The sequence below is a fragment of the Bombina bombina genome, chromosome 5 (genome assembly GCF_027579735.1).
Source record: "Bombina bombina isolate aBomBom1 chromosome 5, aBomBom1.pri, whole genome shotgun sequence".
NCBI classification, from domain to species: Eukaryota; Metazoa; Chordata; class Amphibia; order Anura; family Bombinatoridae; genus Bombina; species Bombina bombina.
The window spans coordinates 1027403660-1027429688 of record NC_069503.1 but is presented as its reverse complement, the minus strand read 5'-3'; positions in this window follow the sequence as shown (position 1 = coordinate 1027429688).

The window sequence follows — 26029 nt, the reverse complement described above, 5'->3', positions numbered from 1 at the left end:
AAAAAAGAGAGGTGGAGAGAGAGCAAAAGGGGTGAGAGAGAGCAAAAGGGGAGAAAGAGAGCAAAAGGGGGGAGAGAGCAAAAGAGAGGGAAGAGAGAGAGAGAGCAAAAAAGAGGGGGGAGAGAGAGCAAAAAAGAGGGGGGGGGAGAGAGAGAGCAAAAGAGAGGGGAGAGACAGAGAGCAAAAGAGAGGGGAGAGACAGAGAGCAAAAAAGAGGGGGAGAGAGAGAGAAAAAAAGAGGGGAGAGAGAGCGCAAAAAAAGAGGGGGGAGAGAGCAAAAGAGAGGTGGTGAGAGAGCAAAAAGAGGTGGTGAGAGAGCAAAAGAGAAGGGAGAGAGAGGGCAAAAGGGGAGAGAGAGAAAAAGAGAGGGGGAGAGAGAGAAAATGAGAGGGGGAGAGAGAAAAAGAGAGGGGGAGAGAGAGAAAAAGAGAGGGGGAGAGAAAGCAAAAGAGGGGGGAGAGAGAGCAAAAAAAGAGGGGGGAGAGAGAGAGCAAAAAAAAAGGGGGGAGAGATACCACAAGAGAGGGGAGAGAGAGACAAATAGAGGGGGGAGAGAGAGCAAAAGAGGGGGGGAGAGAGCAAAAGAGAGGGGACAGGGAGAGCAAAAGAGAGGGGAGGGAGAGCAAAATAGAGGCGGAGAGAGAGCAAAAGAGAGGTGGAGAGAGAGTAAAAGAGAAGGGAAAGAGAGAGCAAAAGGGGAGAGAGAGACAAATAGAGTGGGGAGAGAGAGAGAGCAAAAGAGGGGGGAGAGAGCAAAAGAGAGGGGACAGGGAGAGCAAAAGAGAGGGGAGAGAGAGCAAAATAGAGGCGAAGAGAGAGCAAAAGAGAGGTGGAGAGAGAGCAAAAGAGAAGGGAGAGAGAGAGCAAAAGGGGAGAGAGAGCAAAAGAGGGGGAGAGAGCAAAACAGATAGGGAGAGAGAGCAAAAGAGAGGGGGAGAAATAGCAAAAAAGAGGGGAGAGAGAGCAAAAAAGAGGGGAGAGAGAGAGACCAAAAGAGAGGGTGGAGAGCAAAAGAGAGAGGAGTGAGAAAAATAGAGGGGGGAGAGAGCAAATTAGGGGGGTAGAGAACAAAAGAGAGGGGACAGAGAGAGCAAAAGAGAGGGGGGAGAGAGCAAAAGAGAAGGTGGAGAGAGAGCAAAAGAGAAGGGAGAGAGAGAGCAAAAGAGGAGAGAGAGAGCAAAAGATAGGGAGAGAGAGAGCAAAAGAGAGGGGGAGAAAGAGCAAAAGAGGGGAGAGATAGAAAAATAGAGGGGGGAGAGAGAAAGAGAACAAAAAATGGGGGAGAGAACATGAGGGGGGGGGGAGAGTACAAAAGAGAGGGGGAAGAGAGCACAAAAGAAAGGGGGGAGAGAGCAAACGAGAGGGAGAGAGAGAGCAAAAGAGAAGGTGGAGAGAGAGAAAAAGAGAAGGGAGAGAGAGAGCAAAAGAGGAGAGAGAGAGCAAAGAGAGGGAGAGAGAGAGAGCAAAAGAGAGGGGGAGAAAGAGCAAAAGAAAGGGGAGAGAGCACAAAAAAGAGGGGAGAGAGAGAGCAAAAAAGAAAGGGGAGAGAGATAGCAAAAGAGAGGGGGAGAGAGAGCAAAAGAGAGGGGGGAGAGAGCAAAAGAGAAGGTGGAGAGAGAGCAAAAGAGAAGGGAGAGAGAGAGCAAAAGAGGAGAGAGAGAGCAAAAGAGAGGGAGAGAGAGAGAGCAAAAGAGAGGGGGAGAAAGAGCAAAAGAAAGGGGAGAGAGCACAAAAAAGAAAGGGGAGAGAGCACAAAAAAGAGGGGAGAGAGAGAGCAAAAAAGAAAGGGGAGAGAGATAGCAAAAGAGAGGGGGAGAGAGAGCAAAAGACGGGAGAGATAGAAAAATAGAGCGGGGAGAGAGAAAGAGAGCAAAAAATGGGGGAGAGAACATGAGGGGGGAGAGAGTACAAAAGAGAGGGGGAAGAGAGCACAAAAGAAAGGGGGGAGAGAGCAAAAGAGAGGGGGAGAGAGAGAGCAAAAGAGAGGGGGAGAGAGAGCAAAAGAGAGGGGGAGAGAGAGAGCAAAAGAGAGGGGGGAGAGAGAGAGCAAAAAAGGAGGGGGGGAGAGAGAGAGCAAAAAAGAGGGGGGAGAGAGCAAAAAAAGAGGGGGGAGAGAGAGCAAAAGAGAGGGGGGAGAGAGAGCAAAATAGAGGGGCAAAAAAGAAAAATAGAGGGGGGGAGAGAGCAAAAGAAAGGGGACAGAGCAAAATAGAGGGGGGAGAGAGCAAAAGAGAGGTGCTGAGAGAGCAAAAGAGAAGGGAGAGAGAGAGCAAAAGGGGAGAGAGAGAGCAAAAGAGAGGGGAGAGAGAGAGCAAAAGAGAGGGGGAGAGAGAGAAAAAGAGAGGGGAGAGAGACAGAAGAGAAGGGAGAGAGCAAAAAAGAGGGGGAGAGATACCAAAAGAGAGGGGAGAGAGAAAAATAGAGGGGGGGAGAGAGACAGCAAAAGAGGGGGGAGAGAGAGCAAAAGAGAGGGGAGAAAGAGAAAAATAGAGGGGGGGGAGAGAGAGCAAAAGATAGGGAGAGAGCAAAAGAAAGGGGAAAGAGAGCAAAAGAGAGGGGGAGAGCAAAAGAGAGGTGGTGAGAGAGCAAAAGAGAAGGGAGAGAGAGGCCAAAAGGGGAGAGAGAGAGCAAAAGAGAGGGGGAAGAGAGAGCAAAAGAGAGGGGGAGAGAGAGCAAAAGAGAAGGGAGTGAGAGCAAAAAAGAGGGGGGAGAGAGAGAGCAAAAAAGAGGGGGGAGAGATACCAAAAGAGAGGAGAGAGAGAAAAATAGAGGGGGGAGAGAGAGAGAGCAAAAGAGAGGGGGGAAAGAGCAAAAAAGAGGGGATAGAGAGCAAAAAAAAGAGGGGAGAGAGAGAGAGAGCAAAAAAGAGGGGGGGAGAGAGAGACCAAAAGAGAGGGGGGAGAGCAAAAGAAAGGGGAGAGAGCAAAATAGAGGGGGGAGAGAGAGAGAGAGCAAAAGAGGGGGAAGAGAGAAAGAGAGAGGGGACAGAGAGAGCAAAAGAGAGGGGGAGAGAGAGCAAAAGGGGAGAGAGAGCAAAGGAGAGGGGGAGAGAGAGCAAAAGAGAGGGGGAGAAAGAGCAAAAAAGAGGGGAGAGAGAGAGAGAGCAAAAAGAGGGGAGAGAGAGCAAAAAAGAGGGGGGAGAGAGAGACCAAAAGAGAGGGGGAAGAGCAAAAGAGAGGGGAGAGAGAAAAATAGAGAGGGGGAGAGAGATAGAGCAAAAGAGGGGGGAGAGAGAAAAAGAGAGGGGACAGAGAGAGCAAAAGAGGGGGGAGAGAGCAAAAGAGAGGGGAAGAGAGCAAAAGGAGAGAGAGAGAGAGCAAAAGGGGTGAGAGAGAGCAAAAGGGGAGAGAGAGAGAGAGAGAGAGAGCAAAAGGGAGAGAGAGCAAAAGAGAGGGAAGAGAGAGAGAGAGCACAAAAGAGAGGGGGAAGAGAGCACAAAAGAAAGGGGGGAGAGAGCAAAAGAGAGGGAGAGAGAGAGCAAAAGAGAGGGGGAGAGAGAGCAAAAGAGAGGGGGAGAGAGAGCAAAAGAGAGGGGGAGAGAGAGAAAAAGAGAGGGGGGAGAGAGAGAGCAAAAAAGGAGGGGGGAGAGAGAGAGCAAAAAAGAGGGGAGAGAGAGCAAAAGAGAGGGGCAAAAAAGAAAAATAGAGGGGGGGAGAGAGCAAAAGAAAGGGGAGAGAGCAAAAAAGAGGGGGGAGAGATACCAAAAGAGAGGGGAGAGAGAAAAATAGAGGGGAGAGAGAGAGAGAGCAAAAGAGAGGGGGGAAAGAGCAAAAAAGAGGGGAGAGAGAGCAAAAGAGAGGGGGAGAAAGAGCAAAAAAGAGGGGAGAGAGAGAGAGAGCAAAAAGAGGGGAGAGAGAGAGAGAGCAAAAAAGAGGGGGGAGAGATAGAGACCAAAAGAGAGGGGGAAGAGCAAAAGAGAGGGGAGAGAGAAAAATAGAGAGGGGGAGAGAGAGAGAGCAAAAGAGGGGGGAGAGAGAAAAAGAGAGGGGACAGAGAGAGCAAAAGAGGGGGGAGAGAGAGCAAAAGAGAGGGGAAGAGAGCAAAAGGAGAGAGAGAGAGCAAAAGGGGTGAGAGAGGGCAAAAGAGAGGGGAGAGAGAGAGCAAAAGAGAGGGGGAGAGAGAGAAAAAGAGAGGGGAGAGAGACAGAAGAGAAGGGAGAGAGCAAAAAAGAGGGGGAGAGATACCAAAAGAGAGGGGAGAGAGAAAAATAGAGGGGGGGAGAGAGACAGCAAAAGAGGGGGGAGAGAGAGCAAAAGAGAGGGGAGAAAGAGAAAAATAGAGGGGGGGAGAGAGAGCAAAAGATAGGGAGAGAGCAAAAGAAAGGGGAAAGAGAGCAAAAGAGAGGGGGAGAGCAAAAGAGAGGTGGTGAGAGAGCAAAAGAGAAGGGAGAGAGAGGCCAAAAGGGGAGAGAGAGAGCAAAAGAGAGGGGGGAGAGAGAGCAAAAGAGAGGGGGAGAGAGAGCAAAAGAGAAGGGAGTGAGAGCAAAAAAGAGGGGGGAGAGAGAGAGCAAAAAAGAGGGGGGAGAGATACCAAAAGAGAGGGGAGAGAGAAAAATAGAGGGGAGAGAGAGAGAGAGCAAAAGAGAGGGGGGAAAGAGCAAAAAAGAGGGGAGAGAGAGCAAAAAAAAGAGGGGAGAGAGAGAGAGAGCAAAAAAGAGGGGGGGGGGAGAGAGAGACCAAAAGAGAGGGGGGAGAGCAAAAGAAAGGGGAGAGAGCAAAATAGAGGGGGGAGAGAGAGAGAGAGCAAAAGAGGGTGAAGAGAGAAAGAGAGAGGGGACAGAGAGAGTAAAAGAGACGGGGAGAGAGAGCAAAAGGGGAGAGAGAGCAAAGGAGAGGGGGAGAGAGAGCAAAAGAGAGGGGGAGAAAGAGCAAAAAAGAGGGGAGAGAGAGAGAGAGCAAAAAGAGGGGAGAGAGAGAGAGCAAAAAAGAGGGGGGAGAGATAGAGACCAAAAGAGAGGGGGAAGAGCAAAAGAGAGGGGAGAGAGAAAAATAGAGAGGGGGAGAGAGAGAGAGCAAAAGAGGGGGGAGAGAGAAAAAGAGAGGGGACAGAGAGAGCAAAAGAGGGGGGAGAGAGAGCAAAAGAGAGGGGAAGAGAGCAAAAGGAGAGAGAGAGAGCAAAAGGGGTGAGAAAGAGCAAAAGGGGAGAGAGAGAGAGAGCAAAAGGGGAGAGAGAGCAAAAGAGAGGGAAGAGAGAGAGAGAGCAAAAAAGAGGGAGGGAGAGAGAGCAAAAAAGAGGGGGGGAGAGAGCAAAAAAGAGGGGGGAGAGAGCAAAAAAGGGGGGGGGAGAGAACAAAGGAGAGGGGACAGAGAGAGCAAAGGAGAGGGGGAGAGAGCAAAAGAGAATGTGGAGAGAGAGCAAAAGAGAAGGGAGAGAGAGAGAGCAAAGGAGGAGAGAGAGAGCAAAAGAGAGGGGAGAGAGAGAGAGCAAAAGAGAGGGGGAGAAAGAGCAAAAGAAAGGGGAGAGAGCACAAAAAAGAGGGGAGAGAGAGAGAGCAAAAAAGAAAGGGGAGAGAGATAGCAAAAGAGAGGGGGAGAGAGAGCAAAAGAGGGGAGAGATAGAAAAATAGAGGGGGGAGAGAAAGAGAGCAAAAAATGGGGGAGAGAACAAGAGGAGGGAGAGAGTACAAAAGAGAGGGGGAAGAGAGCACAAAAGAAAGTGAGGAGAGAGCAAAAGAGAGGGGGAGAGAGCGCAAAAGAGAGGGGGAGAGAGAGCAAAAGAGAGGGGGAGAGAGAGCAAAACAGAGGGGGAGAGAGAGAGCAGAAAAGGAGGGGGGAGAGAGAGAGCAAAAAAGAGGGGGAGAGAGCAAAAAAAGAGGGGGGAGAGAGAGAGCAAAAGAGAGGGGGAGATAGAGCAAAAGAGAGGGGTGAAAAAGAAAAATAGAGTGGGGGAGAGAGCAAAAGAAAGGGCACAGAGCAAAATAGAGGGGAGAGGGAGCAAAAGAGAAGTGGTGAGAGAGCAGAGAGAGCAAAAGAGAAGGGAGAGAGAGGGCAAAAGGGGAAAGAGAGAGCAAAAGAGAGGGGAGATAGAGAGCAAAAGAGAGGGGGGAGAGAGAGAAAAAGAGAGGGGAGAGAGAGCAAAAGAGAAGGGAGAGAGCAAAAAAGAGGGGGGAGAGATACCAAAAGAGAGGGGAGAGAGAAAAATAGAGGGGGGAGAGAGAACAAAAGAGGGGGGAGAGAGAGCAAAAGAGAGGGGAGAAAGAGAAAAATAGAGGGGGGAGAGAGCAAAAAAGAGGGGGGAGAGATACCAAAAGAGAGGGGAGAGAGAGCAAAAAAGAGGGGGGAGAGAGAGAGCAAAAAAGAGGGGGGAGAGCAAAAGAGAGGGGAGAGAGAAAAATAGAGGGGGGGAGAGAGAGAGCAAAAGAGGGAGAAGAGAGAAAAAGAGAGGGGACAGAGAGAGCAAAAGAGGGGGGAGAGAGCAAAAGAGAGGGGGAGAGAGAGAGCAAAAGGAGAGAGAGAGAGAGAGAGAGAGAGAGAGAGAGCAAGATGGGTGAGAGATCGCAAAAGGGGAGAGAGAGAGCAAAAGAAGAGAGAGCAAAAGAGAGGGAAGAGAGAGAGAGAGCTAAAAAGAGGGGGGGTAGAGAGCAAAAAAGAGGGGGGGAGAGAGCAAAAAAGAGGGGGAGAGAGCAAAAGAGGGGGGAGAGAACAAAAGAGAGGGGACAGAGAGAGCAAAAGAGAGGGGGGAGAGAGCAAAAGAGAAGGGAGAGAGAGATCAAAAGAGGAGAGAGAGAGCAAAAGAGAGGGAGAGAGAGAGCAAAAGAGAGGGGGAGAAAGAGCAAAAGAAAGGGGAGAGAGCACAAAAAAGAGGGGAGAGAGAGAGAGCAAAAAAGAAAGGGGAGAGAGATAGCAAAAGAGAGGGGGAGAGAGAGCAAAAGAGGGGAGAGATAGAAAAATAGAGGGGGGAGAGAGAAAGAGAGCAAAAAATGGGGGAGAGAACAAGAGGGGGGAGAGAGTACAAAAGAGAGGGGGAAGAGAGCACAAAAGAAAGGGGGGAGAGAGCAAAAGAGAGGGGGAGAGAGAGCAAAAGAGAGGGGGAGAGAGAGCAAAAGAGAGGGGGAGAGAGAGCAAAAGAGAGGGGGAGAGAGAGAGCAAAAAAGGATGGGGGAGAGAGAGCAAAAAAGAGGGGGGAGAGAGCAAAAAAAGAGGGGGGAGAGAGAGAGCAAAAGAGAGGGGGAGAGAGAGCAAAAGAGAGGGGTGAAAAAGAAAAATAGAGGGGGGAGAGAGCAAAAGAAAGGGGACAGAGCAAAATAGAGGGGGGGAGAGCAAAAGAGAGGTGGTGAGAGAGCAAAAGAGAAGGGAGAGAGAGGGCAAAAGGGGAGAGAGAGAGAGCAAAAGAGAGGTGAGAGAGAGAGCAAAAGAGAGGGGGGAGAGAGAAAAAAGAGAGGGGAGAGAGAGCAAAAGAGAAGGGAGAGAGCAAAAAAGAGGGGGGAGAGATACCAAAAGAGAGGGGAGAGAGAGAAAAATAGAGGGGGAGAGAGAGAGAGCAAAAGAGGGGGGAGAGAGAGCAAAAGAGAGGGGAGAAAGAGAAGAATAGAGGGGGGAGAGAGAGAGCAAAAGAGGGGGAGAGAGCAAAAGAGAGGGGAAAGAGAGCAAAAGAGAGGGGGGGAGCAAAAGAGAGGTGGTGAGAGAGCAAAAGAGAAGGCAGAGAGAGGGCAAAAGGGGAGAGAGAGCAAAAGAGAGGGGGGAGAGAGAGAAAAAGAGAGGGGGAGAGAGAGAAAAAGAGAGGGGGAGAGAGAGCAAAGGAGAAGGGAGAGAGAGCAAAAAAGAGGGGGAGAGAGAGAACAAAAAAGAGGGGGGAAAGAGCAAATAAGAGGGGAGAGAGAGCAAAAAAGAGGGGGGAGAGAGAGCAAAAAAGAGGGGGGAGAGAGAGCAAAAAAGAGGGGAGAGAGAGCAAAAAAGAGGGGGTGAGAGAGACCAAAAGAGAGGGGGTAGAGCAAAAGAGAGGGGAGAGAGAAAAATAGAGGGGGGGGGGAGAGAGAGAGCAAAGGAGGGGGAAGAGAGAAAGAGAGAGGAGACAGAGAGAGCGAAAGAGAGGGGGAGAGAGAGCAAAAGGGGAGAGAGCAAAAGGGGGAGAGAGAGCAAAAGGGGGAGAGAGAGCAACAGAAAGGGGGAGAAAGAGCAAAAAGAGGGGAGAGATAGAGAGCAAAAAAGAGGGGAGAGAGAGAGAGCAAAAAAGAGGGGAGAGAGAGAGCAAAAAAGAGGGGAGAGAGAGCAAAAAAGAGGGGGGAGAGAGAGACCAAAAGAGAGGGGGGAGAGCAAAAGAGAGGGGAGAGAGAGAGCAAAAGAGGGGGAAGAGAGAAAAAGAGAGGGGACAGAGAGAGCAAAAGAGGGGGGAGAGAGCAAAAGAGAGGGGGAGAGAGAGAGAGCAAAAGGAGAGAGAGAGAGAGCAAAAGGGGTGAGAGAGCGCAAAAGGGGAGAGAGAGAGCAAAAGGGGAGAGAGAGCAAAAGAGAGGGAAGAGAGAGAGAGAGCAAAAAAGAGGGGGGGAGAGAAAGCAAAAAAGAGGGGGGGGAGAGCAAAAGAGGGGGGGAGAGAACAAAAGAGAGGGGACAGAGAGAGCAAAAGAGAGGGGGGGAGAGAGCAAAAGAGAATGTGGAGAGAGAGCAAAAGAGAAGGGAGAGAGAGAGAGCAAAAGAGGAGAGAGAGAGAGAGCAAAAGAGAGGGAGAGAGAGAGCAAAAGAGAGGGGAGAGAGAGAGAGCAAAAAAGAAAGGGGAGAGAGATAGCAAAAGAGAGGGGGAGAGAGAGCAAAAGAGGGGAGAGATAGAAAAATAGAGGGGGGAGAGAGAAAGAGAGCAAAAAATGGGGGAGAGAGTACAAAAGAGAGGGGGAAGAGCGCACAAAAGAAAGGGGGGAGAGAGCAAAAGAGAGGGGGAGAGAGAGCAAAAGAGAGGGGGAGAGAGAGCAAAAGAGAGGGGGAGAGAGAGAGCAAAAAAGGAGGGGGGAGAGAGAGAGCAAAAAAGAGGGGGGAGAGAGCAAAAAAAGAGGGGGGAGAGAGAGAGCAAAAGAGAGGGGGGATAGAGAGCAAAAGAGAGGGGTGAAAAAGAAAAATAGAGGGGGGGGAGAGAGCAAAAGAAAGGGGACAGAGCAAAATAGAGGTGGTGAGAGAGCAAAAGAGAAGGGAATGAGAGGGCAAAAGGGGAGAGAGAGCAAAAGAGAGGGGGGAGAGAGAGAAAAAGAGAGGGGAGAGAGAGAAAAAGAGAGGGGAGAGAGAGCAAAAGAGAAGGGAGAGAGCAAAAAAGAGGGGGGAGAGATACCAAAAGAGAGGGGAGAAAGAGAAAAATAGAGGGGGGGGAGAGAGAGAGAGCAAAAGAGGGGGAGAGAGAGCAAAAGAGAGGGGAGAAAGAGAAAAATAGAGGGGGAGAGAGAGCAAAAGAGGGGGAGAGAGCAAAAGAGAGGGGAAAGAGAGCAAAATAAAGGGGGAGAGCAAAAGAGAGGTGGTGAGAGAGCAAAAGAGAAGGGAGAGAGAGGGCAAAAGGGGAGAGAGAGAGAGAGAGAGCAAAAGGGGTGAGAGAGCGCAAAAGGGGAGAGAGAGAGCAAAAGGGGAGAGAGAGCAAAAGAGAGGGAAGAGAGAGAGAGAGCAAAAAAGAGGGGGGGAGAGAAAGCAAAAAAGAGGGGGGGGGAGAGCAAAAGAGGGGGGGAGAGAACAAAAGAGAGGGGACAGAGAGAGCAAAAGAGAGGGGGGGAGAGAGCAAAAGAGAATGTGGAGAGAGAGCAAAAGAGAAGGGAGAGAGAGAGAGCAAAAGAGGGGGGAGAGAGCAAAAGAGAGGGGGAGAGAGAGAGAGCAAAAGGAGAGAGAGAGAGAGAGAGAGCAAAAGGGGTGAGAGAGCGCAAAAGGGGAGAGAGAGAGCAAAAGGGGAGAGAGAGCAAAAGAGAGGGAAGAGAGAGAGAGAGCAAAAAAGAGGGGGGGAGAGAAAGCAAAAAAGAGGGGGGGGAGAGCAAAAGAGGGGGGGAGAGAACAAAAGAGAGGGGACAGAGAGAGCAAAAGAGAGGGGGGGAGAGAGCAAAAGAGAATGTGGAGAGAGAGCAAAAGAGAAGGGAGAGAGAGAGAGCAAAAGAGGAGAGAGAGAGAGAGCAAAAGAGAGGGAGAGAGAGAGCAAAAGAGAGGGGAGAGAGAGAGAGCAAAAAAGAAAGGGGAGAGAGATAGCAAAAGAGAGGGGGAGAGAGAGCAAAAGAGGGGAGAGATAGAAAAATAGAGGGGGGAGAGAGAAAGAGAGCAAAAAATGGGGGAGAGAGTACAAAAGAGAGGGGGAAGAGCGCACAAAAGAAAGGGGGGAGAGAGCAAAAGAGAGGGGGAGAGAGAGCAAAAGAGAGGGGGAGAGAGAGCAAAAGAGAGGGGGAGAGAGAGAGCAAAAAAGGAGGGGGGAGAGAGAGAGCAAAAAAGAGGGGGGAGAGAGCAAAAAAAGAGGGGGGAGAGAGAGAGCAAAAGAGAGGGGGGATAGAGAGCAAAAGAGAGGGGTGAAAAAGAAAAATAGAGGGGGGGAGAGAGCAAAAGAAAGGGGACAGAGCAAAATAGAGGTGGTGAGAGAGCAAAAGAGAAGGGAATGAGAGGGCAAAAGGGGAGAGAGAGCAAAAGAGAGGGGGGGAGAGAGAGAAAAAGAGAGGGGAGAGAGAGCAAAAGAGAGGGGAGAGAGAGCAAAAGAGAAGGGAGAGAGCAAAAAAGAGGGGGGAGAGATACCAAAAGAGAGGGGAGAAAGAGAAAAATAGAGGGGGGGGAGAGAGAGAGAGCAAAAGAGGGGGAGAGAGAGCAAAAGAGAGGGGAGAAAGAGAAAAATAGAGGGGGAGAGAGAGCAAAAGAGGGGGAGAGAGCAAAAGAGAGGGGAAAGAGAGCAAAATAAAGGGGGAGAGCAAAAGAGAGGTGGTGAGAGAGCAAAAGAGAAGGGAGAGAGAGGGCAAAAGGGGAGAGAGAGAGAGCAAAAGAGAGGGGAGAGAGAGAGCAAAAGAGAGGGGGAGAGAGAAAAAAAGAGAGGGGAGAGAGAGCAAAAGAGAAGGGAGAGAGCAAAAAAGAGGGGGGAGAGATACCAAAAGAGAGGGGAGAGAGAGAAAAATAGAGGGGGAGAGAGAGAGAGCAAAAGAGGGGGGAGAGAAAGCAAAAGAGAGGGGAGAAAGCGAAGAATAGAGGGGGGAGAGAGAGAGCAAAAGAGGGGGAGAGAGCAAAAGAGAGGGGAAAGAGAGCAAAAGAGAGGGGGGGAGCAAAAGAGAGGTGGTGAGAGAGCAAAAGAGAAGGGAGAGAGAGGGCAAAAGGGGAGAGAGAGCGAAAGAGAGGGGGGAGAGAGAGAAAAAGAGAGGGGGAGAGAGAGAAAAAGAGAGGGGGAGAGAGAGCAAAGGAGAAGGGAGAGAGAGCAAAAAAGAGGGGGAGAGAGAGAACAAAAAAGAGGGGGGAAAGAGCAAATAAGAGGGGAGAGAGAGCAAAAAAGAGGGGGGAGAGAGAGCAAAAAAGAGGGGGGAGAGAGAGCAAAAAAGAGGGGAGAGAGAGCAAAAAAGAGGGGGGAGAGAGAGAGCAAAAGAGAGGGGGGATAGAGAGCAAAAGAGAGGGGTGAAAAAGAAAAATAGAGGGGGGGAGAGAGCAAAAGAAAGGGGACAGAGCAAAATAGAGGTGGTGAGAGAGCAAAAGAGAAGGGAATGAGAGGGCAAAAGGGGAGAGAGAGCAAAAGAGAGGGGGGAGAGAGAGAAAAAGAGAGGGGAGAGAGAGAAAAAGAGAGGGGAGAGAGAGCAAAAGAGAAGGGAGAGAGCAAAAAAGAGGGGGGAAAGATACCAAAAGAGAGGGGAGAAAGAGAAAAATAGAGGGGGGGGAGAGAGAGAGAGCAAAAGAGGGGGAGAGAGAGCAAAAGAGAGGGGAGAAAGAGAAAAATAGAGGGGGAGAGAGAGCAAAAGAGGGGGAGAGAGCAAAAGAGAGGGGAAAGAGAGCAAAATAGAGGGGGAGAGCAAAAGAGAGGTGGTGAGAGAGCAAAAGAGAAGGGAGAGAGAGGGCAAAAGGGGAGAGAGAGAGAGCAAAAGAGAGGGGAGAGAGAGAGCAAAAGAGAGGGGGGAGAGAGAAAAAAAGAGAGGGGAGAGAGAGCAAAAGAGAAGGGAGAGAGCAAAAAAGAGGGGGGAGAGATACCAAAAGAGAGGGGAGAGAGAGAAAAATAGAGGGGGAGAGAGAGAGAGCAAAAGAGGGGGGAGAGAAAGCAAAAGAGAGGGGAGAAAGCGAAGAATAGAGGGGGGAGAGAGAGAGCAAAAGAGGGGGAGAGAGCAAAAGAGAGGGGAAAGAGAGCAAAAGAGAGGGGGGGAGCAAAAGAGAGGTGGTGAGAGAGCAAAAGAGAAGGGAGAGAGAGGGCAAAAGGGGAGAGAGAGCGAAAGAGAGGGGGGAGAGAGAGAAAAAGAGAGGGGGAGAGAGAGAAAAAGAGAGGGGGAGAGAGAGCAAAGGAGAAGGGAGAGAGAGCAAAAAAGAGGGGGAGAGAGAGAACAAAAAGAGGGGGGAAAGAGCAAATAAGAGGGGAGAGAGAGCAAAAAAGAGGGGGGAGAGAGAGCAAAAAAGAGGGGGGAGAGAGAGCAAAAAAGAGGGGAGAGAGAGCAAAAAAGAGGGGGGAGAGAGAGACCAAAAGAGAGGGGGTAGAGCAAAAGAGAGGGGAGAGAGAAAAATAGAGGGGGGGGGGAGAGAGAGAGCAAAGGAGGGGGAAGAGAGAAAGAGACAGGAGACCGAGAGAGCGAAAGAGAGGGGGAGAGAGAGCAAAAGGGGAGAGAGCAAAAGGGGGAGAGAGAGCAAAAGGGGGAGAGAGAGCAACAGAGAGGGGGAGAAAGAGCAAAAAGAGGGGAGAGATAGAGAGCAAAAAAGAGGGGAGAGAGAGAGAGCAAAAAAGAGGGGAGAGAGAGAGCAAAAAAGAGGGGAGAGAGAGCAAAAAAGAGGGGGGAGAGAGAGACCAAAAGAGAGGGGGGAGAGCAAAAGAGAGGGGAGAGAGAGAGCAAAAGAGGGGGAAGAGAGAAAAAGAGAGGGGACAGAGAGAGCAAAAGAGGGGGGAGAGAGCAAAAGAGAGGGGGAGAGAGAGAGAGCAAAAGGAGAGAGAGAGAGAGAGAGAGCAAAAGGGGTGAGAGAGCGCAAAAGGGGAGAGAGAGAGCAAAAGGGGAGAGAGAGCAAAAGAGAGGGAAGAGAGAGAGAGAGCAAAAAAGAGGGGGGGAGAGAGAGCAAAAAAGAGGGGGGGGGAGCAAAAGAGGGGGGAAGAGAACAAAAGAGAGGGGACAGAGAGAGCAAAAGAGAGGGGGGGAGAGAGCAAAAGAGAATGTGGAGAGAGAGCAAAAGAGAAGGGAGAGAGAGAGAGAGCAAAAGAGGAGAGAGAGAGAGCAAAAGAGAGGGAGAGAGAGAGCAAAAGAGAGGGGAGAGAGAGAGAGCAAAAAAGAAAGGGGAGAGAGATAGCAAAAGAGAGGGGGGGAGAGAGCAAAAGAGGGGAGAGATAGAAAAATAGAGGGGGGGAGAGAGAAAGAGAGCAAAAAATGGGGGAGAGAGTACAAAAGAGAGGGGGAAGAGCGCACAAAAGAAAGGGGGGAGAGAGCAAAAGAGAGGGGGAGAGAGAGCAAAAGAGAGGGGGAGAGAGAGCAAAAGAGAGGGGAGAGAGAGAGCAAAAAAGGAGGGGGGAGAGAGAGAGCAAAAAAGAGGGGGGAGAGAGCAAAAAAAGAGGGGGGAGAGAGAGAGCAAAAGAGAGGGGGGATAGAGAGCAAAAGAGAGGGGTGAAAAAGAAAAATAGAGGGGGGGGAGAGAGCAAAAGAAAGGGGACAGAGCAAAATAGAGGTGGTGAGAGAGCAAAAGAGAAGGGAATGAGAGGGCAAAAGGGGAGAGAGAGCAAAAGAGAGGGGGGAGAGAGAGAAAAAGAGAGGGGAGAGAGAGAAAAAGAGAGGGGAGAGAGAGCAAAAGAGAAGGGAGAGAGCAAAAAAGAGGGGGGAGAGATACCAAAAGAGAGGGGAGAAAGAGAAAAATAGAGGGGGGGAGAGAGAGAGAGCAAAAGAGGGGGAGAGAGAGCAAAAGAGAGGGGAGAAAGAGAAAAATAGAGGGGGAGAGAGAGCAAAAGAGGGGGAGAGAGCAAAAGAGAGGGGAAAGAGAGCAAAATAGAGGGGGAGAGCAAAAGAGAGGTGGTGAGAGAGCAAAAGAGAAGGGAGAGAGAGGGCAAAAGGGGAGAGAGAGAGCAAAAGAGAGGGGGGAGAGAGAGAAAAACAGAGGGGGAGAGAGAGAAAAAGAGAAGGGGAGAGAGAGCAAAAGAGAAGGGAGAGAGAGCAAAAAAGAGGGGGAGAGAGAGAGCAAAAAAGAGGGGGGAAAGAGCAAATAAGAGGGGAGAGAGAGCAAAAAAGAGGGGAGAGAGAGCAAAAAAGAGGGGGAAGAGAGAGACCAAAAGAGAGGGGGGAGAGCAAAAGAGAGGGGAGAGAGAAAAATAGAGGGGGGGAGAGAGAGAGAGCAAAGGAGGGGGAAGAGAGAAAGAGAGAGGGGACAGAGAGAGCGAAAGAGAGGGGGAGAGAGAGCAAAAGGGGAGAGAGCAAAAGTGGGGAGAGAGAGCAAAAGGGGGAGAGAGAGCAAAAGAGAGGGGGGAGAGAGAGCAAAAGAGAGGGGGAGAAAGAGCAAAAAGAGGGGAGAGATAGAGAGCAAAAAAGAGGGGAGAGAGAGAGCAAAAAAGAGGGGAGAGAGAGAGCAAAAAAGAGGGGAGAGAGAGCAAAAAAGAGGGGAGAGAGAGAGAGCAAAAAAGAGGGGGGAGAGAGAGACCAAAAGAGAGGGGGGAGAGCAAAAGAGAGGGGAGAGAGAAAAATAGAGGGGGGAGAGAGAGAGCAAAAGAGGGGGGAGAGAGAAAAAGAGAGGGGGAGAGAGAGCAAAATAGGGGGGAGAGAGCAAAAGAGAGGGGGAGAGAGAGCGCAAAAGGGGAGAGAGAGAGCAAAAGGGGTGAGAGAGAGCAAAAGGGGAGAGAGCAAAAGGGGGGAGAGAGAGCAAAAGAGAGGGGGAGAGAGAGCAAAAGAGAGGGGGAGAGTGAGCAAAAGAGAGGGGGAGAAAGAGCAAAAGAGAGGGGAGAGAGAGCAAAAAATAAGAGGGGGGAGAGAGAGCAAGAGAGAGGGGGAGAGAGAGCAAAAGAGAGGGGAGTAAGAGAGCAAAAGAGAGGGGAGTGAGAGAGCAATAGTGGGGGGGAGAGAGAGCAAAAGAGGGGGGAGAGAGAGCAAAAGAGGGGGAGAGAGAGCAAAAGAGAGGGGAGTGAGAGAGCAAAAGAGGGGGGGAGAGAGAGCAAAAGAGGGGGGAGAGAGAGAGCAAAAGAGAGGGGTAGAGAGAGCAAAATAAATGGAAGAGAGAGAGAGCAAAGGGTGGGACCGCTGTACTTCAAAAATGGCCCGTGTACACGAGCTTTAGTACTAGTTTATTCATAAATAAATATTTACCTAATGGTATTTTGGTAAAATATATATTTATACCTATATATACTGTATATATATATATATATATATATATATATATATATATCTGTATATATCTATACCTATATATAATTATATATATATATATATATATATATATATGTATGTATATATATATATATATATATATATATATATATATATAATTATATATAGGTATAGATATATACAGATATATATCAGAATATCTTATAAATACTTAGAACATATTCTGCTATGTGCAGAACATTGGAATGTGAAATATTTACATTAAATCATTAACTGATGCAGTATAACTGTAAAAAGCTGACAGGAAAATATCACCTGAGCATATCTATGTAAAAAAGGAAGATATTTTACCTCACAACTTCCTCAGCTCAGTAGAGAAAGTTCTGTGTAAAAAGTTAGACTTCGGATGCTGCCCAGATGCAGGTTAAAAAAAAAAAAAAATGAAGAAAAGGTCAGCAGCCAATCAGCATCAGCAGTGTTGAGGTCATGAACTCTCTTACTCTGATCTCATGAGATTTCACATTAAACTTCCTTAAACTGAATAGGTAAATAAGATGAGAGTGCACGAAGCTCGCTCCTTTGCCTGTCCTGGGACAGATATACTGATTTGCTCCTTAGCAGTCCTTTACAATGGGATGTGGCTACTGAGGATCTTTTGATGGCAAATATCTTTCTTTTTTACATAGAGCTGTTCAGGTGATATTTTCTAATCAGCTTTTTACAGCTATGCTGCATCACTTTCAAGTGTTTCAACATTTGGGTATCATGGCCCTTTATATAAGCATACATACATAAATATGCTTTTAAATGTTTTCATCTTCTTAACGGCAAAGGGCTCCAATGCACTTCTATATATGTCTATATATGTATACATATGTATTTATGTGTTTATATGTGTATATACTGTATGTCTGTAAATATATATATATATATATATATACAGGGAGTGCAGAATTATTAGGCAAGTTGTATTTTTGAGGATTAATTTTATTATTGAACAACAACCATGTTCTCAATGAACCCAAAAAACTCATTAATATCAAAGCTGAATAGTAAGTTGGAAGTAGTTTTTAGTTTGTTTTTAGTTATAGCTATTTTAGGGGGATATCTGTGTGTGCAGGTGACTATTACTGTGCATAATTATTAGGCAACTTTACAAAAAACAAATATATACCCATTTCAATTATTTATTTTTACCAGTGAAACCAATATAACATCTCAACATTCACAAATATACATTTCTGACATTCAAAAACAAAACAAAAACAAATCAGTGACCAATATAGCCACCTTTCTTTGCAAGGACACTCAAAAGCTTGCCATCCATGGATTCTGTCAGTGTTTTGATCTGTTCACCATCAACATTGCGTGCAGCAGCAACCACAGCCTCCCAGACACTGTTCAGAGAGGTGTACTGTTTTCCCTCCTTGTAAATCTCACATTTGATGATGGACCACAGGTTCTCAATGGGGTTCAGATCAGGTGAACAAGGAGGCCATGTCATTAGATTTTCTTCTTTTATACCCTTTCTTGCCAGCCACGCTGTGGAGTACTTGGACGCGTGTGATGGAGCATTGTCCTGCATGAAAATCATGTTTTTCTTGAAGGATGCAGACTTCTTCCTGTACCACTGCTTGAAGGTGTCTTCCAGAAACTGGCAGTAGGACTGGGAGTTGAGCTTGACTCCATCCTCAACCCGAAAAGGCCCCACAAGCTCATATTTGATGATACCAGCCCAAACCAGTACTCCACCTCCACCTTGCTGGTGTCTGAGTCGGACTGGAGCTCTCTGCCCTTTACCAATCCAGCCACGGGCCCATCCATCTGGCCCATCAAGACTCACTCTCATTTCATCAGTCCATAAAACCTTAGAAAAATCAGTCTTGAGATATTTTTTGGCCCAGGCTTGACGTTTCAGCTTGTGTGTCTTGTTCAGTGGTGGTCGTCTTTCAGCCTTTCTTACCTTGGCCATGTCTCTGAGTATTGCACACCTTGTGCTTTTGGGCACTCCAGTGATGTTGCAGCTCTGAAATATGGCCAAACTGGTGGCAAGTGGCATCTTGGCAGTTGCACGCTTGACTTTTCTCAGTTCATGGGTAGTTATTTTGCGCCTTGGTTTTTCCACATGCTTCTTGCGACCCTGTTGACTATTTTGAATGAAACGCTTGATTGTTCGATGATCACGCTTCAGAAGCTTTGCAATTTTAAGAGTGCTGCATCTCGCTGCAAGATATCTCACTATTTTTGACTTTTCTGAGCCTGTCAAGTCCTTCTTTTGACCCATTTTGCCAAAGGAAAGGAAGTTGCCTAATAATTATGCACACCTGATATAGGGTGTTGATGTCATTAGACCACACCCCTTCTCATTACAGAGATGCACATCACCTAATATGCTTAATTGGTAGTAGGCTTTCGAGCCTATACAGCTTGGAGTAAGACAACATGCATAAAGAGGATGATGTGGTCAAAATACTCATTTGCCTAATAATTCTGCACTCCCTGTATATATTTATATATATATATATATATATATATATATATATATATATATATCCTATATTATAAAAGACAAGAGTTTGTCTGAAGCCGTCATGCGCAGTTCAGACAAACACTTGGCCTTAGACAGCAGCTGATCGCACGTGCACCCACCCGACGAAACCAGCAGCGCGAGGACCGGGCAAAGAGCACAGCTGCTCGCACGCGCACCCCTGCAACCAGCAGCGCGAGGACCGGGCAAAGAGCACAGCTGCTCGCACGCGCACCCCTGCAACCAGCAGCGCGAGGACCGGGCAAAGAGCACAGCTGCTTGCACGCGCACCCCTGCAACCAGCAGCGCGAGGACCGGGCAAAGAGCACAGCTGCTCGCACGCGCACCCCTGCAACCAGCAGCGCGCGGACGAGAGAGAGAGAGAGAGGAGAGAGAGAGAGACACAGAGGGGAGAGAGAGAGAGAGAGAGAGAGAGACAGAGGGGAGAGAGAGAGAGAGAGAGAGAGGGGAGAGAGAGAGAGAGAGAAAGGGAGGGAGGGAGAGAGAGACAGAGGGGAGAGAGAGAGAGAGACAGAGGGGGAGGGAGAGAGAGACAGAGGGGAGAAAGAGAGAGAGACAGAGGGGAGAAAGAGAGAGAAAAAGACAGAGGGGGAGGGAGAGAGAGACAGAGGGGGAGGGAGAGAGAGAGACAGAGGGGAGAGAGAAAGACAGAGAGGAGAGAGAGACAGAGGGGGAGGGATAGAGAGACAGAGGGGGAGGGAGAGAGAGACAGAGGGGAGAGAGAGAGAGAGAAAAAGACAGAGGGGAGAGAGACAGAGGGGAGAGAGAGAGACAGAGGGGAGAGAGAGAGAGAGAGAGAGAGAGGGGGAGGGGGAGGGATAGAGAGACAGAGGGGGAGGGAGAGAGAGAGAGACAGAGGGGGAGGGAGAGAGACAGAGGGGGAGGGAGAGAGAGACAGAGGGGAGAGAGAGAGAGAGACAGAGGGGAGAAAGAGAGAGAAAAAGACAGAGGGGGAGGGAGAGAGAGACAGAGGGGGAGGGAGAGAGAGAGACAGAGGGGAGAGAGAGAAAGACAGAGAGGAGAGAGAGACAGAGGGGGAGGGATAGAGAGACAGAGGGGGAGGGAGAGAGAGACAGAGGGGGAGGGAGAGAGAGACAGAGGGGAGAGAGAGAGAGAGACAGAGGGGAGAAAGAGAGAGACAGAGGGGAGAAAGAGAGAGACAGAGGGGAGAGAGAGAGAGAGAAAAAGACAGAGGGGAGAGAGAGAGAGACAGAGGGGAGAGAGAGAGAGACAGAGGGGAGAGAGAGAGACAGAGGGGAGAGAGAGAGAGAGAGAGAGAGAGAGAGAGAGACAGAGGGGGAGGGGGAGGGAGAGAGAGACAGAGGGGAGAAAGAGAGAGACAGAGGGGAGAAAGAGAGAGAAAAAGACAGAGGGGGAGGGAGAGAGAGACAGAGGGGGAGGGAGAGAGAGAGACAGAGGGGAGAGAGAGAAAGACAGAGAGGAGAGAGAGACAGAGGGGGAGGGATAGAGAGACAGAGGGGGAGGGAGAGAGAGACAGATGGGGAGGGACAGAGAGACAGAGGGGAGAGAGAGAGAGAGACAGAGGGGAGAAAGAGAGAGACAGAGGGGAGAAAGAGAGAGACAGAGGGGAGAAAGAGAGAGACAGAGGGGAGAGAGAGAGAGAGAGAGAGAGAGAGAGAGAGAGAGAGAGAGAGACAGAGGGGGAGGGAGAGAGAGACAGAGGGGAGAAAGAGAGAGACAGAGGGGAGAAAGAGAGAGAAAAAGACAGAGGGGGAGGGAGAGAGAGACAGAGGGGGAGGGAGGGAGAGAGAGAGACAGAGGGGAGAGAGAGAAAGACAGAGAGGAGAGAAAGACAGAGGGGGAGGGTTAGAGAGACAGAGGGGGAGGGAGAGAGAGACAGAGGGGGAGGGAGAGAGAGACAGAGGGGAGAGAGAGAGAGAGACAGAGGGGAGAAAGAGAGAGACAGAGGGGAGAAAGAGAGAGACAGAGGGGAGAAAGAGAGAGACAGAGGGGAGAAAGAGAGAGACAGAGGGGAGAGAGAGAGAGAAAAAAAGACAGAGGGGAGAGAGAGAGAGACAGAGGGGAGAGAGAGAGACAGAGGGGAGAGAGAGAGAGAGAGAGAGAGAGAGAGGGGGAGGGGGTGGGATAGAGAGACAGAGGGGGAGGGATAGAGAGACAGAGGGGGAGGGAGAGATCTAATAATATCCTATATTATAAAAGACAAGAGTTTGTCTGAAGCCGTCATGCGCAGTTCAGACAAACACTTGGCCTTAGACAGCAGCTGATCGCACGTGCACCCACCCGACGAAACCAGCAGCGCGAGGACCGGGCAAAGAGCACAGCTGCTCGCACGCGCACCCCTGCAACCAGCAGCGCGAGGACCGGGCAAAGAGCACAGCTGCTCGCACGCGCACCCCTGCAACCAGCAGCGCGAGGATCGGGCAAAGAGCACAGCTGCTTGCACGCGCACCCCTGCAACCAGCAGCGCGAGGACCGGGCAAAGAGCACAGCTGCTCGCACGCGCACCCCTGCAACCAGCAGCGCGCGGACGAGAGAGAGAGAGAGAGGAGAGAGAGAGAGAGAGACACAGAGGGGAGAGAGAGAGAGAGAGAGACAGAGGGGAGAGAGAGAGAGAGAGAGAGAGAGAGAGAGAGAGGGGAGAGAGAGAGAGAGAGAGAGAGAGAGGGAGGGAGGGAGAGAGAGACAGAGGGGAGAGAGAGAGAGAGACAGAGGGGGAGGGAGAGAGAGACAGAGGGGAGAAAGAGAGAGACAGAGGGGAGAAAGAGAGAGAAAAAGACAGAGGGGGAGGGAGGGAGAGACAGAGGGGAGAGAGAGAGAGAGAGAGAGAGAGAGAGAGAGAGAGACAGAGGGGGAGGGGGAGGGGGAGGGAGAGAGAGACAGAGGGGAGAAAGAGAGATACAGAGGGGAGAAAGAGAGAGAAAAAGACAGAGGGGGAGGGAGAGAGAGACAGAGGGGGAGGGAGAGAGAGAGACAGAGGGGAGAGAGAGAAAGACAGAGAGGAGAGAGAGACAGAGGGGGAGGGATAGAGAGACAGAGGGGGAGGGAGAGAGAGACAAATGGGGAGGGACAGAGAGACAGAGGGGAGAGAGAGAGAGAGACAGAGGGGAGAAAGAGAGAGACAGAGGGGAGAAAGAGAGAGACAGAGGGGAGAAAGAGAGAGACAGAGGGGAGAGAGAGAGAGAGAGAGAGAGAGAGAGACAGAGGGGGAGGGAGAGAGAGACAGAGGGGAGAAAGAGAGAGACAGAGGGGAGAAAGAGAGAGAAAAAGACAGAGGGGGAGGGAGAGAGAGACAGAGGGGGAGGGAGGGAGAGAGAGAGACAGAGGGGAGAGAGAGAAAGACAGAGAGGAGAGAAAGACAGAGGGGGAGGGATAGAGAGACAGAGGGGGAGGGAGAGAGAGACAGAGGGGGAGGGAGAGAGAGACAGAGGGGAGAGAGAGAGAGAGACAGAGGGGAGAAAGAGAGAGACAGAGGGGAGAAAGAGAGAGACAGAGGGGAGAAAGAGAGAGACAGAGGGGAGAAAGAGAGAGACAGAGGGGAGAAAGAGAGAGACAGAGGGGAGAGAGAGAGAGAAAAAAAGACAGAGGGGAGAGAGAGAGAGACAGAGGGGAGAGAGAGAGACAGAGGGGAGAGAGAGAGAGAGAGAGAGGGGGAGGGGGTGGGATAGAGAGACAGAGGGGGAGGGATAGAGAGACAGAGGGGGAGGGAGAGATCTAATAATATCCTATATTATAAAAGACAAGAGTTTGTCTGAAGCCGTCATGCGCAGTTCAGACAAACACTTGGCCTTAGACAGCAGCTGATCGCACGTGCACCCACCCGACGAAACCAGCAGCGCGAGGACCGGGCAAAGAGCACAGCTGCTCGCACGCGCACCCCTGCAACCAGCAGCGCGAGGACCGGGCAAAGAGCACCCCTGCAACCAGCAGCGCGAGGACCGGGCAAAGAGCACAGCTGCTTGCACGCGCACCCCTGCAACCAGCAGCGCGAGGACCGGGCAAAGAGCACAGCTGCTCGCACGCGCACCCCTGCAACCAGCAGCGCGCGGACGAGAGAGAGAGAGAGAGGAGAGAGAGAGAGAGAGAGAGAGACACAGAGGGGAGAGAGAGAGAGAGAGAGAGAGAGAGACAGAGGGGAGAGAGAGAGAGAGAGAGAGAGGGGAGAGAGAGAGAGAGAGAGAGAGAGGGAGGGAGGGAGGGAGAGAGAGACAGAGGGGAGAGAGAGAGAGAGACAGAGGGGGAGGGAGAGAGAGACATAGGGGAGAAAGAGAGAGACAGAGGGGAGAAAGAGAGAGAAAAAGACAGAGGGGGAGGGAGAGAGAGACAGAGGGGGAGTGAGAGAGAGAGAGACAGAGGGGAGAGAGAGAAAGACAGAGAGGAGAGAGAGACAGAGGGGGAGGGATAGAGAGACAGAGGGGGAGGGAGAGAGAGACAGAGGGGAGAGAGAGAGAGAGAAAAAGACAGAGGGGAGAGAGAGAGAGACAGAGGGGAGAGAGAGAGACAGAGGGGAGAGAGAGAGAGAGAGAGAGAGAGAGAGAGGGGGAGGGGGAGGGATAGAGAGACAGAGGGGGAGGGAGAGAGAGACAGAGGGGGAGGGAGAGAGACAGAGGGGGAGGGAGAGAGAGACAGAGGGGAGAGAGAGAGAGAGAGACAGAGGGGAGAAAGAGAGAGACAGAGGGGAGAAAGAGAGAGACAGAGGGGAGAAAGAGAGAGACAGAGGGGAGAGAGAGAGAGAGAGAGAGAGAGAGAGAGAGAGAGAGAGAGAGAGACAGAGGGGGAGGGAGAGAGAGACAGAGGGGAGAAAGAGAGAGACAGAGGGGAGAAAGAGAGAGAAAAAGACAGAGGGGGAGGGAGAGAGAGACAGAGGGGGAGGGAGGGAGAGAGAGAGACAGAGGGGAGAGAGAGAAAGACAGAGAGGAGAGAAAGACAGAGGGGGAGGGATAGAGAGACAGAGGGGGAGGGAGAGAGAGACAGAGGGGGAGGGAGAGAGAGACAGAGGGGAGAGAGAGAGAGAGACAGAGGGGAGAAAGAGAGAGACAGAGGGGAGAAAGAGAGAGACAGAGGGGAGAAAGAGAGAGACAGAGGGGAGAAAGAGAGAGACAGAGGGGAGAGAGAGAGAGAAAAAAAGACAGAGGGGAGAGAGAGAGAGACAGAGGGGAGAGAGAGAGACAGAGGGGAGAGAGAGAGAGAGAGAGAGAGAGAGGGGGAGGGGGTGGGATAGAGAGACAGAGGGGGAGGGATAGAGAGACAGAGGGGGAGGGAGAGATCTAATAATATCCTATATTATAAAAGACAAGAGTTTGTCTGAAGCCGTCATGCGCAGTTCAGACAAACACTTGGCCTTAGACAGCAGCTGATCGCACGTGCACCCACCCGACGAAACCAGCAGCGCGAGGACCGGGCAAAGAGCACAGCTGCTCGCACGCGCACCCCTGCAACCAGCAGCGCGAGGACCGGGCAAAGAGCACAGCTGCTCGCACGCGCACCCCTGCAACCAGCAGCGCGAGGACCGGGCAAAGAGCACAGCTGCTTGCACGCGCACCCCTGCAACCAGCAGCGCGAGGACCGGGCAAAGAGCACAGCTGCTCGCACGCGCACCCCTGCAACCAGCAGCGCGAGGACCGGGCAAAGAGCACAGCTGCTCGCACGCGCACCCCTGCAACCAGCAGCGCGAGGACCGGGCAAAGAGCACAGCTGCTTGCACGCGCACCCCTGCAACCAGCAGCGCGAGGACCGGGCAAAGAGCACAGCTGCTCGCACGCGCACCCCTGCAACCAGCAGCGTGCGGACGAGAGAGAGAGAGAGAGAGGAGAGAGAGAGAGAGACACAGAGGGGAGAGAGAGAGAGAGAGACAGAGACAGAGGGGAGAGAGAGAGAGAGAGAGAGAGAGAGAGAGGGGAGAGAGAGAGAGAGAGAGAGAGAGAGAGAGGGATGGAGGGAGAGAGAGACAGAGGGGAGAGAGAGAGAGAGACAGAGGGGGAGGGAGAGAGAGACAGAGGGGAGAAAGAGAGAGACAGAGGGGAGAAAGAGAGAGAAAAAGACAGAGGGGGAGGGAGAGAGAGACAGAGGGGGAGGGAGAGAGAGAGACAGAGGGGAGATAGAGAAACACAGAGAGGAGAGAGAGACAGAGGGGGAGGGATAGAGAGACAGAGGGGGAGGGAGAGAGAGACAGAGGGGAGAGAGAGAGAGAGAAAAAGACAGAGGGGAGAGAGAGAGAGACAGAGTGGAGAGAGAGAGACAGAGGGGAGAGAGAGAGAGAGAGAGAGAGAGAGAGAGAGAGAGAGAGAGAGAGGGGGAGGGGGAGGGATAGAGAGACAGAGGGGGAGGGAGAGAGAGACAGAGGGGGAGGGAGAGAGACAGAGGGGGAGGGAGAGAGAGACAGAGGGGAGAGAGAGAGAGAGACAGAGGGGAGAAAGAGAGAGACAGAGGGGAGAAAGAGAGAGAAAAAGACAGAGGGGGAGGGAGAGAGAGACAGAGGGGGAGGGAGAGAGAGAGACAGAGGGGAGAGAGAGAAAGACAGAGAGGAGAGAGAGACAGAGGGGGAGGGATAGAGAGACAGAGTGGGAGGGAGAGAGAGACAGAGGGGGAGGGAGAGAGAGACAGAGGGGAGAGAGAGAGAGAGACAGAGGGGAGAAAGAGAGAGACAGAGGGGAGAAAGAGAGAGACAGAGGGGAGAGAGAGAGAGAGAAAAAGACAGAGGGGAGAGAGAGAGAGACAGAGGGGAGAGAGAGAGACAGAGGGGAGAGAGAGAGAGAGAGAGAGAGAGAGAGAGAGAGAGAGAGAGAGAGAGAGAGACAGAGGGGGAGGGGGAGGGGGAGGGAGAGAGAGACAGAGGGGAGAAAGAGAGAGACAGAGGGGAGAAAGAGAGAGAAAAAGACAGAGGGGGAGGGAGAGAGAGACAGAGGGGGAGGGAGAGAGAGAGACAGAGGGGAGAGAGAGAAAGACAGAGAGGAGAGAGAGACAGAGGGGGAGGGATAGAGAGACAGAGGGGGAGGGAGAGAGAGACAGATGGGGAGGGACAGAGAGACAGAGGGGAGAGAGAGAGAGAGAGACAGAGGGGAGAAAGAGAGAGACAGAGGGGAGAAAGAGAGAGACAGAGGGGAGAAAGAGAGAGACAGAGGGGAGAGAGAGAGAGAGACAGAGGGGGAGGGAGAGAGAGACAGAGGGGAGAAAGAGAGAGACAGAGGGGAGAAAGAGAGAGAAAAAGACAGAGGGGGAGGGAGAGAGAGACAGAGGGGGAGGGAGGGAGAGAGAGAGACAGAGGGGAGAGAGAGAAAGACAGAGAGGAGAGAAAGACAGAGGGGGAGGGATAGAGAGACAGAGGGGGAGGGAGAGAGAGACAGAGGGGGAGGGAGAGAGAGACAGAGGGGAGAGAGAGAGAGAGACAGAGGGGAGAAAGAGAGAGACAGAGGGGAGAAAGAGAGAGACAGAGGGGAGAAAGAGAGAGACAGAGGGGAGAAAGAGAGAGACAGATGGGAGAAAGAGAGAGACAGAGGGGAGAGAGAGAGAGAAAAAAAGACAGAGGGGAGAGAGAGAGAGACAGAGGGGAGAGAGAGAGACAGAGGGGAGAGAGAGAGAGAGAGAGAGAGAGAGAGGGGGAGGGGGTGGGATAGAGAGACAGAGGGGGAGGGATAGAGAGACAGAGGGGGAGGGAGAGAGAGACAGGGGGGGAGGGAGAGAGAGACAGAGGGGAGAGAGAGAGAGAGACAGAGGGGGAGGGAGAGAGAGACAGAGGGGAGAAAGAGAGAGACAGAGGGGAGAAAGAGAGAGAAAAAGACAGAGGGGGAGGGAGAGAGAGACAGAGGGGGAGGGAGAGAGAGAGACAGAGGGGAGAGAGAGAAAGACAGAGAGGAGAGAGAGACAGAGGGGGAGGGATAGAGAGACAGAGGGGGAGGGAGAGAGAGACAGAGGGGGAGGGAGAGAGAGACAGAGGGGAGAGAGAGAGAGAGACAGAGGGGAGAAAGAGAGAGACAGAGGGGAGAAAGAGAGAGACAGAGGGGAGAAAGAGAGAGACAGAGGGGAGAGAGAGAGAGAGAAAAAGACAGAGGGGAGAGAGAGAGAGACAGAGGGGAGAGAGAGAGACAGAGGGGAGAGAGAGAGACAGA